Source organism: Salmo salar, chromosome ssa11 (assembly GCF_905237065.1).
Source record: "Salmo salar chromosome ssa11, Ssal_v3.1, whole genome shotgun sequence".
NCBI classification, from domain to species: domain Eukaryota; kingdom Metazoa; phylum Chordata; class Actinopteri; order Salmoniformes; family Salmonidae; genus Salmo; species Salmo salar.
Genome location: NC_059452.1, coordinates 36,882,517 through 36,893,151, shown reverse-complemented (window position 1 = coordinate 36,893,151; position 10,635 = coordinate 36,882,517). Strand labels below are relative to the sequence as shown.

Sequence of the window (10,635 nt, the reverse complement as noted above, 5' to 3'; positions counted from 1 at the left end):
TTAGGTCTCAGAAACTGAAGACAGGTTCATTTCCTCTGACACTTTTGCATCAACGTTGGCAAGTTCAGACTGGGAGGCAGTGTTACTCCACCTCCTTTTGACACAAATGAATGTGACCAATAGAATAAGAATCAGCAGCATCACCAGTAGAACTGAGAGGGTGGACAGGTGAACTCTCTCTGCCCCAGACTCCCAACTGACATCCAGCTTGTTGTCCAGACTGAGGTGAGAGGCAGTACAGGTGTAGTTGTGTCTCTTCTTTAGCTCCTCAGTACTGACCTCCAGACTCTTCCTCAGCTGGTAGGTCCCATCTCCACTAGGCAGCACCTCCCCCCCTGTCAGCTCCTGTTCTGCCACTGGCTGGCCGTCTCTCAGCAGGGTCAGGTTGATGTGGCGGGGGTAGAAACCAAACACCAGGCAGCTCACCTGAAACCCTCCAGAAATCTCTTTCTTTATCAACCTGAGTCTGGGAGGAACTTTAGCATCACAACGTTCTTCTCTCTCTTCAGGAGAGTCTTCTGTGTTCTGATGCAAATGGGAAGGTGAACATTCTCAAACAGTACTCTTTCATTTGCTTGCCTCATCCCATCCCATCCCATCCTAGTAGTAGTTTCCCAGCATCATATATAAAATGTGTTAGTTTAGGTTGTTTGTGCTTTGGAATGGGGACTTTGAACCAGTTAGTTTAGGTTGTTTGTGCTTTGGAATGGGGACTTTGAACCAGTTAGTTTAGGTTGTTTGTGCTTTGGAATGGGGACTTTGAACCAGTTAGTTTAGGTTGTTTGTGCTTTGGAATGGGGACTTTGAACCAGTTAGTTTAGGTTGTTTGTGCTTTGGAATGGGGACTTTGAACCAGTTAGTTTAGGTTGTTTGTGCTTTGGAATGGGGACTTTGAACCAGTTAGTTTATGTTTGTTTGTGCTTTGGAATGGGGACATTGAACCAGTTAGTTTAGGTTGTTTGTGCTTTTGGATGGATATTACAGTAGCCATCTTTTGTTCTAAAATGGCAGGGTGACAATAAATGATGTATGAATTATATTGCCATACACATATTAAAAACAGCAGCTGTTCATATAAAAGTACAACCAAATACAGTTTATTGTAGGTCTTGCTTATGTTTAGTTCCTATAACTTTCCAACCCTAGACTTTTATAATTGACTTTTCAACAACTAACTAAGTAGTGCCTTATTGTAATTTAATCAGGATGTGGAGTGGTAGAAAACAGACAGTCTAACAAAGTTAGGGTTGCAAAATTCCACTAATTCCCAGGTTTTCCTAGCTATTCCCTCCTGATACAGGAAATCTTCCAACCTGGATTACTGGAAAACCTTGGAACTTTGGGAAAGTTATCAGGATGTTTCAACCCCCATGCAGAGCCAAGACAAGATGGGGCAGCAGGTAGCCTAGTGGTTAGAGCATTGGACTATTAACTGAAAGGTTGCAAGATTGAATCCCTGAGCTGACAAAGTAAAAAATCTGTCGTTCTGCCCCTGAACAAGGCAGTTAATCCACTGTTCCTAGGCCGTCATTGAAAAAAAGAATTTGTTCTTAACTGACTTGCCTAGTTAAATAAAGGTAAAATAAATAAAAAATATAAACAGTTTCAATCTCAGGGAAACTCTTCTCTGACTGCAGCAGAAGCCTTGTTTATCATTCTAAAGTATTGTTGCCAGAAGCAGTATTATATTCCATACTGTTCCATAACTATGTGGTTTGGGACCTAACATCTAAAAACTATAAATGTTTAAACCCTCCTGTGACTTTGTGTTTTGTCTGCATCCTGTTGATTTACTGAGTGACATCTTTGTGGTGGAAAATACTGTACGTAAAATCTGTGCAAAAGTATTGTAAAATGCATTATAAACTGGATGGTTCGAGCCCTGAATGCTGATTGGCTGACAGCCGTGGTATCAGACCATATACCACAGGTATGACAGAACATATATTTTTACTGCTCTAATTAAGTTGGTAACCAGTTTATAATAGTAATAAGGCACCTCAGGGGGTTGGGGTATATGACCAATATACCACGGCTAAGGGCAGTATCCAGGCACTCCGCGTTGCGTCGTGATTTAAAACAAGCCCTTCGCTGTGGAATATTGGCACTATACCAAACACCCTCGGGCCTTATTTCTTAATTATAATCTGGCAGTATAATTTCACTTGACACTTTTCTTGAACAATGTGCTTTATACAAAGGTGATTATTTAACTAGAGTTTAATAAACTGAGTGATGCATAATTAATCCACAGTGCCTGATTATAATGAAATGTAAAGATGTTTTTGCACAGATCTATAGTATTTGTCTAGTCATATGGTCCATCACATTAGATGTTCCATAATACCAGTCCAGTAATATGGTCCATCACATTAGATGTTATATGGTATCTGTCCAGTCATATGGTCCATCACATTAGATGTTATATAGTATCTGTCCAGTCATATGGTCCATCACATTAGATGTTATATAGTATCTGTCCAGTCATATGGTCCATCACATTAGATGTTATATAGTATCTGTCCAGTCATATGGTCCATCACATTAGATGTTATATAGTATCTGTCCAGTCATATGGTCCATCACATTAGATGTTATATAGTATCTGTCCAGTCATATGGTCCATCACATTAGATGTTATATAGTATCTGTCCAGTCATATGGTCCATCACATTAGATGTTATATAGTATCAGTCCAGTAATATGGTCCATCACATTAGATGTTATATAGTATCTGTCCAGTCATATGGTCCATCACATTAGATGTTCCATAATACCAGTCCAGTCATATGGTCCATCACATTAGATGTTATATAGTATCTGTCCAGTCATATGGTCCATCACATTAGATGTTATATAGTATCTGTCCAGTCATATGGTCCATCACATTAGATGTTATATAGTATCTGTCCAGTCATATGGTCCATCACATTAGATGTTATATAGTATCAGTCCAGTAATATGGTCCATCACATTAGATGTTATATAGTATCTGTCCAGTCATATGGTCCATCACATTAGATGTTCCATAATACCAGTCCAGTCATATGGTCCATCACATTAGATGTTATATAGTATCTGTCCAGTCATATGGTCCATCACATTAGATGTTATATAGTATCTGTCCAGTCATATGGTCCATCACATTAGATGTTATAGTATCTGTCCAGTCATATGGTCCATCACATTAGATGTTATATAGTATCTGTCCAGTCATATGGTCCATCACATTAGATGTTATATAGTATCTGTCCAGTCATATGGTCCATCACATTAGATGTTATATAGTATCTGTCCAGTCATATGGTCCATCACATTAGATGTTCTATAGTATCTGTCCAGTCATATGGTCCATCACATTAGATGTTCTATAGTATCTGTCCAGTCATATGGTCCATCACAGTAGATGTTCTATAGTATCTGTCAAGTCATATGGTCCATCACATTAGATGTTCTATAGTATCTGTCCAGTCATATGGTCCATCACATTAGATGTTATATAGTATATGTCCAGTCATATGGTCCATCACGTTAGATGTTATATAGTATCTGTCCAGTCATATGGTCCATCACATTAGATGTTATATAGTATATGTCCAGTAATATGGTCCATCACATTAGATGTTATATAGTATCAGTCCAGTAATATGGTCCATCACATTAGATGTTATATAGTATCTGTCCAGTCATATGGTCCATCACATTAGATGTTATATAGTATCTGTTCAGTCATATGGTCCATCACATTAGATGTTATATAGTATATGTCCAGTCATATGGTCCATCACATTAGATGTTATATAGTATCTGTCCAGTCATATGGTCCATCACATTAGATGTTATATAGTATCTGTCCAGTCATATGGTCCATCACATTAGATGTTATATAGTATCTGTCCAGTCATATGGTCCATCACATTAGATGTTCTATAGTATCTGTCCAGTCATATGGTCCATCACATTAGATGTTATATAGTATCTGTCCAGTCATATGGTCCATCACATTAGATGTTCTATAGTATCTGTCCAGTCATATGGTCCATCACATTAGATGTTATATAGTATCTGTCCTGTCATATGGTCCATCACATTAGATGTTCTATAGTATCTGTCCAGTCATATGGTCCATCACATTAGATGTTATATAGTATCTGTCCTGTCATATGGTCCATCACATTAGATGTTATATAGTATCTGTCCAGTCATATGGTCCATCACATTAGATGTACTTTTATTGTTCTTGAAGGTGGATTTATGTTTTGCCCAAGAAATGTAAGTTGGTAAAGAATTAATTCAGTGATGGCTCTGTATAAAACTGTTGATTTAAGGAAATTTGTCCTTGACCTGGGAGGATCAGATTAAATGAATTTGACTGTCTGTTTAATGGTTATGTTTGTTGCTAGTGTAACAGGGTTGGTTATGGTTCCTCTTGCAGTTTTTGACTGCAGAAATACAGTATGTATTCGATGTTTATGTATTGCTATTGGTTTACATATCAATAAGGTGTTATTCCATTGGACATGCTTGCAGATAGGGGCAGATCGCAAACATCAAATCTTCCCAGTCTGATATTGACATGCGGTAGGTCACGTTCTGAAATACATTATTCATATGCAATTTACCATGTGTACGAATTCACTACGTACATGTCCTGATGTATGTACAAAACATTAAGGACGGGGTATGGTAGTAGGTGCCAGGCGCACCGGTTTGTGTTAATACACACGGGAAACTGTTGAGCGTGAAAAAACCAGTAGGGTTGCAGTTCTTAAGAATGGTCCACCACCCAAAGGACATCCAGTCAACTTGACACAGCTGTGGGAAACATTGGCGTCAACATGGGCTTTCAACACCTTGTAGAGTCCATAACCTGACGAATTGAGGCTGCTCTGAGGGCAAAAGGTGTATGTGTGTTCGGTACCTGTTAGATATTGGGGGCATCCTGGGATGTGCTTTTGTATGTTATTGCTCTAAGAGCAAGTTAGCTAGCATGCTCTAATAGTATGTTATTGCTGTAAGAGCGAGTTAGCTGGCATGCTCTAATTATAATGGTGGCATTAGCGCCTTGCTAATTCACAGTTATTATTACAGACGAATCACAAATCTACACCCATCTAATGTGCTTCCTTGTGTCTATCATCGGGAATAAACAGCAATCAACTGGGATCTCTGGATAGACATCCTTTCTCTATTCCTCAAGAGATTTACGAAGTACGATCACACTCGGTTACACTGGTGCCGAGACCAGTCTTCTGGTCTTCATGGAGCGTCTGTTACACTGGTGCCGAGAACCATCTTCTTGTCTTCGTGGGACATCTCTTACACCAGTATACACTAATTGGTCTGAGAAATACAGTGGTTTCTTGAAAAATATAACATTCCTAAAGAAAATCTAAAGACTTGATAGTAATTTGTGTTCAACGGAGAGCCATAAAATATTCTGGTGCATTTTGTTGACATTCATTTGAACAAAGCATTAAAGAGTTAATCTGGCAGCCGTGTTTAGAGTGAGTTGGAGCTGGTTTAGGTACGTTTGTTGCTGCAGATGACCATATGACAGGACAATACTCTAAGTGTGATAGAACCAGAGATTGATCGTGGACTACAGGAAAAGGAGGGCCGAGCACTCCCCCATTCACATCGACAGGGCTGTAGTGGAGCAGGTTGAGAGCTTCAAGTTCCTTGGTGTCCACATCACCAACAAAATATCATGGTCCAAACACACCAAGACAGTCGTGAAGAGGGCACGACAACGTCTTTTCCACCTCAGGAGACTGAAAATATTTGGCACGGGTCCTCAGATCATCAAAACGTTCTACAGCTGCACCATTGAGAACATCCTGACTGGTTGCATCACCGCCTGGTATGGCAAATGCTCGGCATCCGAATGCAAGGCGCTACAGAGGGTAATGTGTACGGCCCAGTACATCACTGGGGCCAAGCTTCCTGCCATAAAGGACTTCTATACCAGGCAGTTTCAGAGGAAGGCCCTAAAAATGGTCAAAAACTCAAGCCACCCTAGTTATGAACTGTTCTCTCTGCTACCGCACGGCAAATCTAAGTCCAAAAGGCTCCTGAACAGCTTCTATCCCAAAGCCATAAGACTGATGAACAGTTAATCAAATGGCTACCTGGACTATTTGCATTGACCCCCACTTTTTTATTTACCCTTTTGCTACCCCATGTTTATTATATACGCACAGCCACTACCCCTACCTACATGTTCATATTACCTCAATTGCCTCAACTAACCTGTACCACTGCACAGTACTGGTACCCCTGTTTATATCATCGTTATTATATTGTGTTACTTATTATTATGATTTGTTGCCATTTTTTATTTAGTAAATATTTTCTTAACTCATATTTTTCGTAAAACTATATTGTTTATTTATTTTATTTATTTTTTAGGGGGGGGGGTAGATCAGCTTTAATATTGCAGAGAGATTGTAGCTTCCATCAATGTAGTTGTCTGCATCACTTCCAATCCCCCATATATTGTTTTGCAAATACAGTTGAATTTGGAAGTTTACATACACCTAAGCCAAATACATTTAAACTCAGTTTTTCACAATTCCTGACATTTAATCCTCGTAAAAATTCCCTGTCTTAGGTTAGTTAGGATCACCACTTTATTTTAAGCATGTGAAATTTCAGAATAATAGTAGAGAGAATGATTTATTTCAGCTTTTATTTCTTTCATCACATTCACAGTGGGTCAGAAGTCTACCTACACTCAATTAGTATTTGGTAGCATTGCCTTTAAATTGTTTAACTTGGGTCAAACGTTTCAGGTAGCCTTCCACAAGCTTCCCACAATAAGTTGGGTGAATCTTGGCCCATACCTCCTGACAGAGCTGGCGTAACGGAGTCAGGTTTGTAGGCCTCCTTGCTCGCACACGCTTTTTCAGTCTGCCGACAAATTTTCTATGGGATTGTGGTCAGGGCTTTATGATGGCCACTCCAATACTTTGACTTTGCTGTCCTTAAACCATTTTGCCACAACTTTGGAAGTATGCTTGGGGTCATTGTTCATTTGGAAGACCCATTTGCGACCAAGCTTTAACTTCCTGACTGATGTCTTGAGATGTTCCTTCAAAATCCACATCATTTTCTTGCCTCATGATGCCATCTATTTTGTGAAGTGCACCAGTCCCTCCTGCAGAAAAACACCCCCACAACATGATGCTGCCACCCCCGTGCTTCACGGTTGAGATGGTGTTCTTCGGGTTGCAAGCTTCCCCCTTTTTCCTCCAAACATAACGATGGTTATTATGACCAAACTGTTTTATTTTTGTTTCATCAGACCAGAGGACATTTCTCCAAAAAGTACAACCTTTTTCTCCATGTGCAGTTGCAAACCGCAGTCTTGCTTTTTTATGCTGGTTTTGGAGCAGTGGCTTCTTCCCTGCTGAGCTGCCTTTCAGGTTATGTCGATATAGGACTCGTTTTACTGTGGATATAGATATTTTTGTACCTATTTCCTCCAGCATCTTCACAAGGTCCTTTGCTGTTGTTCTTGGATTGATTTGCACTTTCCCAGCCAAAGTACGTTCATCTCGAGGAGACAGAACACGTATCCTTCCTGAGCGGTATTACGGCTGTGTGGTCCCATGGTGTTTATACTTGCGTACTATTGTTTGTACAGATGAACGTGGTACCTTCAGGCATTTGGAAATTGCTCCCAAGGATGAACCAGACTTGTGGAGGTCTACAATTTTTTTCTGAGGTCTTGGCTGATTTCTTTTGATTTTCCCATGATGTCAAGCAAAGAGGCACTGAGTTTGAAGGTAGGCCTTGAAATACATCCACAGGTACACCTCCAATTGACTCAAATGATGTCAATTAGCCTACCAGAGCTTCTAAAGCCATGACATCATTTTCTGGAATTTTCCAAGCTGATTAAAGGCACAGTCAACTTAGTGTATGTAAACTTCTGACGCACTGGAATTGTGATAAAGTGAATTATAAGTGAAATAATCTGTCTGTAAAAAATTTTGGGAAAAATTACTTGTGTCATGCACAAAGTAGATGTCCTAACCGACTTGCCAAAACAATAGTTTGTTAACAAGACATTTGTGGAGAGGTTGAAAAAATATTTTTAATGACTCCAACCTAAGTGTATGTAAACTTCCGACTTCAACTGTGTACATTACCGTTCAAAAGTTTCTCCTTAGAAATGTCATTGTTTTTGAAAGAAAAGCAATTTTTTGTCCATTAAAATAACATCAAATTCATCAGAAATACAGTGTAGACATTGTTAATGTTGTAAATGACTATTGTAGCTGGAAACGGCAGATTTGTAATGGAATATCTACATAGGCGTACAGCAACCATCACTCCTGTGTTCCAAAGGCACGTTGTGTTAGCTAATCCAAGTTTATCATTATAAAAGTCTAATTGATCATTAGAAAACCCTTTTGCAATTATTTTAGCACAGCTGAAAACTGTCATGCTGATTAAAGAAGCAATAAAACTGGCCTTCTTTAGACTAGTTGAGTATCTGGAGCATTAGCAATTGTGGGTTCGATTACAGGCTCAAAATGGCCAGAAACAAAGAACTATCTCCTGAAACTTGTCAGTCTATTTCTTGTTCTGAGAAATTAAGGCTATTCCATGTGAGAAATTGCCAAGCAACTGAAGATCTGGTACAACGCTGTGTACTGCTCCCTTCACAGAACATCGCAAACAGGCTCTAACCAGAATAGAATGAGGAGTGGGAGGCCCCGGTGCACAACTGAGAAAGAGGACAAGTACATTAGAGTGTCTAGTTTGAGAAACAGATGCCTCACAAGTCCTCAACTGGCAGCTTCATTAAATAGGACCCGCAAAGCACCAGTCTCAACGTCAACAGTGAAGAGGTGACTCCGTAATACTGGCCTTCTAGGCAGAGTTCCTCTCTCCAGTGTCTGTGTTCTTTTGCCCATCTTAATCTTTTCTTTTTATTGGCCAGTCTGAGATATGGATTTTTCTTTGCAACTCTGGCCCTTCTTGAACATTGGTTGAGACAATTTTACCAATTTGCTAGTGAACCAGTTTGGATTGAAGTATAACTTTTGTTTGACTGAAGCCTTTAGTTAGAGGTCTAATGCTTTAATATTTAATTTCAGTCCTCTGAATTTGTATTCATTATATAAATAGGCCCGTTTAATTTTGTCTGGCATGCCGTTCCAAAAAACATCCTCTATGAGGCTGTGGAGGGATCCAAGTTGTGGATTTAAAAGAAAACATGAATCATCAGCATACAATGACACCTTTGTTTTTAAGCCCTGTATTTCTAATCCCTTGATATTATTGCTGGATCTGATTTTAATAGCTAACATTTCGATTGCCATAATAAATAGATATGCTGATAGTGGACAACCTTGTTTTACTACTCTTGACAGTTTAAAACTTTCTGAGAAGTAGCCATAATTTAATATTTTACACTTAGGTATACTATACATGATTTTAACCCATTTATAAGAGATTCTCCAAAATTGAAATGTTCCAGGCATTTATATATAAACTCCAGTCGTACTTTATCAAATTGCCTTTTCAAAGTCCGCTATGATGAATAGCAGGCCTGGTTTCCCAGATTTTTCATAGTGTTCTATTGTTTCCAGTACTTGCCTTATATGTATCGTCCATGTAAAAAACCTGTCTGATTAGAATAAATTATGTCGGACAATACCTTTATAATTCAATGCACTATACATTTTGCTAGAATTTTTGCATCACAACACTGAAGTGTAAGGGGCCTCCAATAATTTAAATGGGATGGGTCTTTATATTTCCCACTTGTATCCTGTTTCAGTAATAATGAAATCAGACCTTTTTGAGTGTCTGATAATCTACCATTTACATAGGAGGGGTTAAAACATGCTAATAACAGTCCTCTGAGTATATCAAAAAAGGTTTGGTATACCTCAACTGGTATGCCATCCAGCCCTGGAGATTTCCCGGACTTAAAGGCTTTAATTGCATCAAGAGGTTCCTCCTCTGTAATTTCACCTTCACATGAGTCTTTCTGTATGGACGTTAATTTTACATTATTAACAGAAAAAAAATTGCTTCGGTTAGAGAAGATGGAGGAGACTGAAATGAAAACATATGCTTAAGGTACTTTACTTCCGCTTTCAAAATACTGGTGGTGAATCGTAGGTGACTGGATCATTTGTATCAAGTTTCAGTAAATTCTTTTTGGTAGCATTTCTATGTTGAAGATGAAAAAAATAATTTGGTGCATTTTTCCCTATTTTCCATCCAGCTTTATTATAACACTTGGTCTTTGTTGAATAAGTTTTAGTTTTTTCTCTAACTGATTCTGAGCCTCTATGGGTCAGTTTGTATTGCTATCTATCTGTTCTGTTAGACCTTTTTGCTTTGTTAGTTTTGACTCCTTTGAATTGCATGACCTCTAAAGGCACATTTAAAAGCGTCCCATACAATAAGCGGATTTGCTCTACCTATGTTATGGCGGAAAAATTCAGTTATACATTTTTTTCTGTCCTAGTTACAAAAAAGTTATCATCCAACAGGTTTTGATTAAATTTCTAATATCCTCCTTCTTTCCACTCCTCTCCTCTTTTGACCTCACCCTCTCACCTTCCCCCCCTACTCACAAGGCAGGCAATACGCTTGACCTCATCTTTA

At 38.9% G+C, this 10,635-nt stretch overlaps 1 pseudogene; it reads right to left on the bottom strand.

Annotated features, from left to right (window-relative positions):
• LOC106560939 (hereditary hemochromatosis protein homolog) lies at positions 1–5,316 on the bottom strand (annotated as a pseudogene).
• Between the last annotated feature and the right edge of the window lie 5,319 nt (positions 5,317–10,635).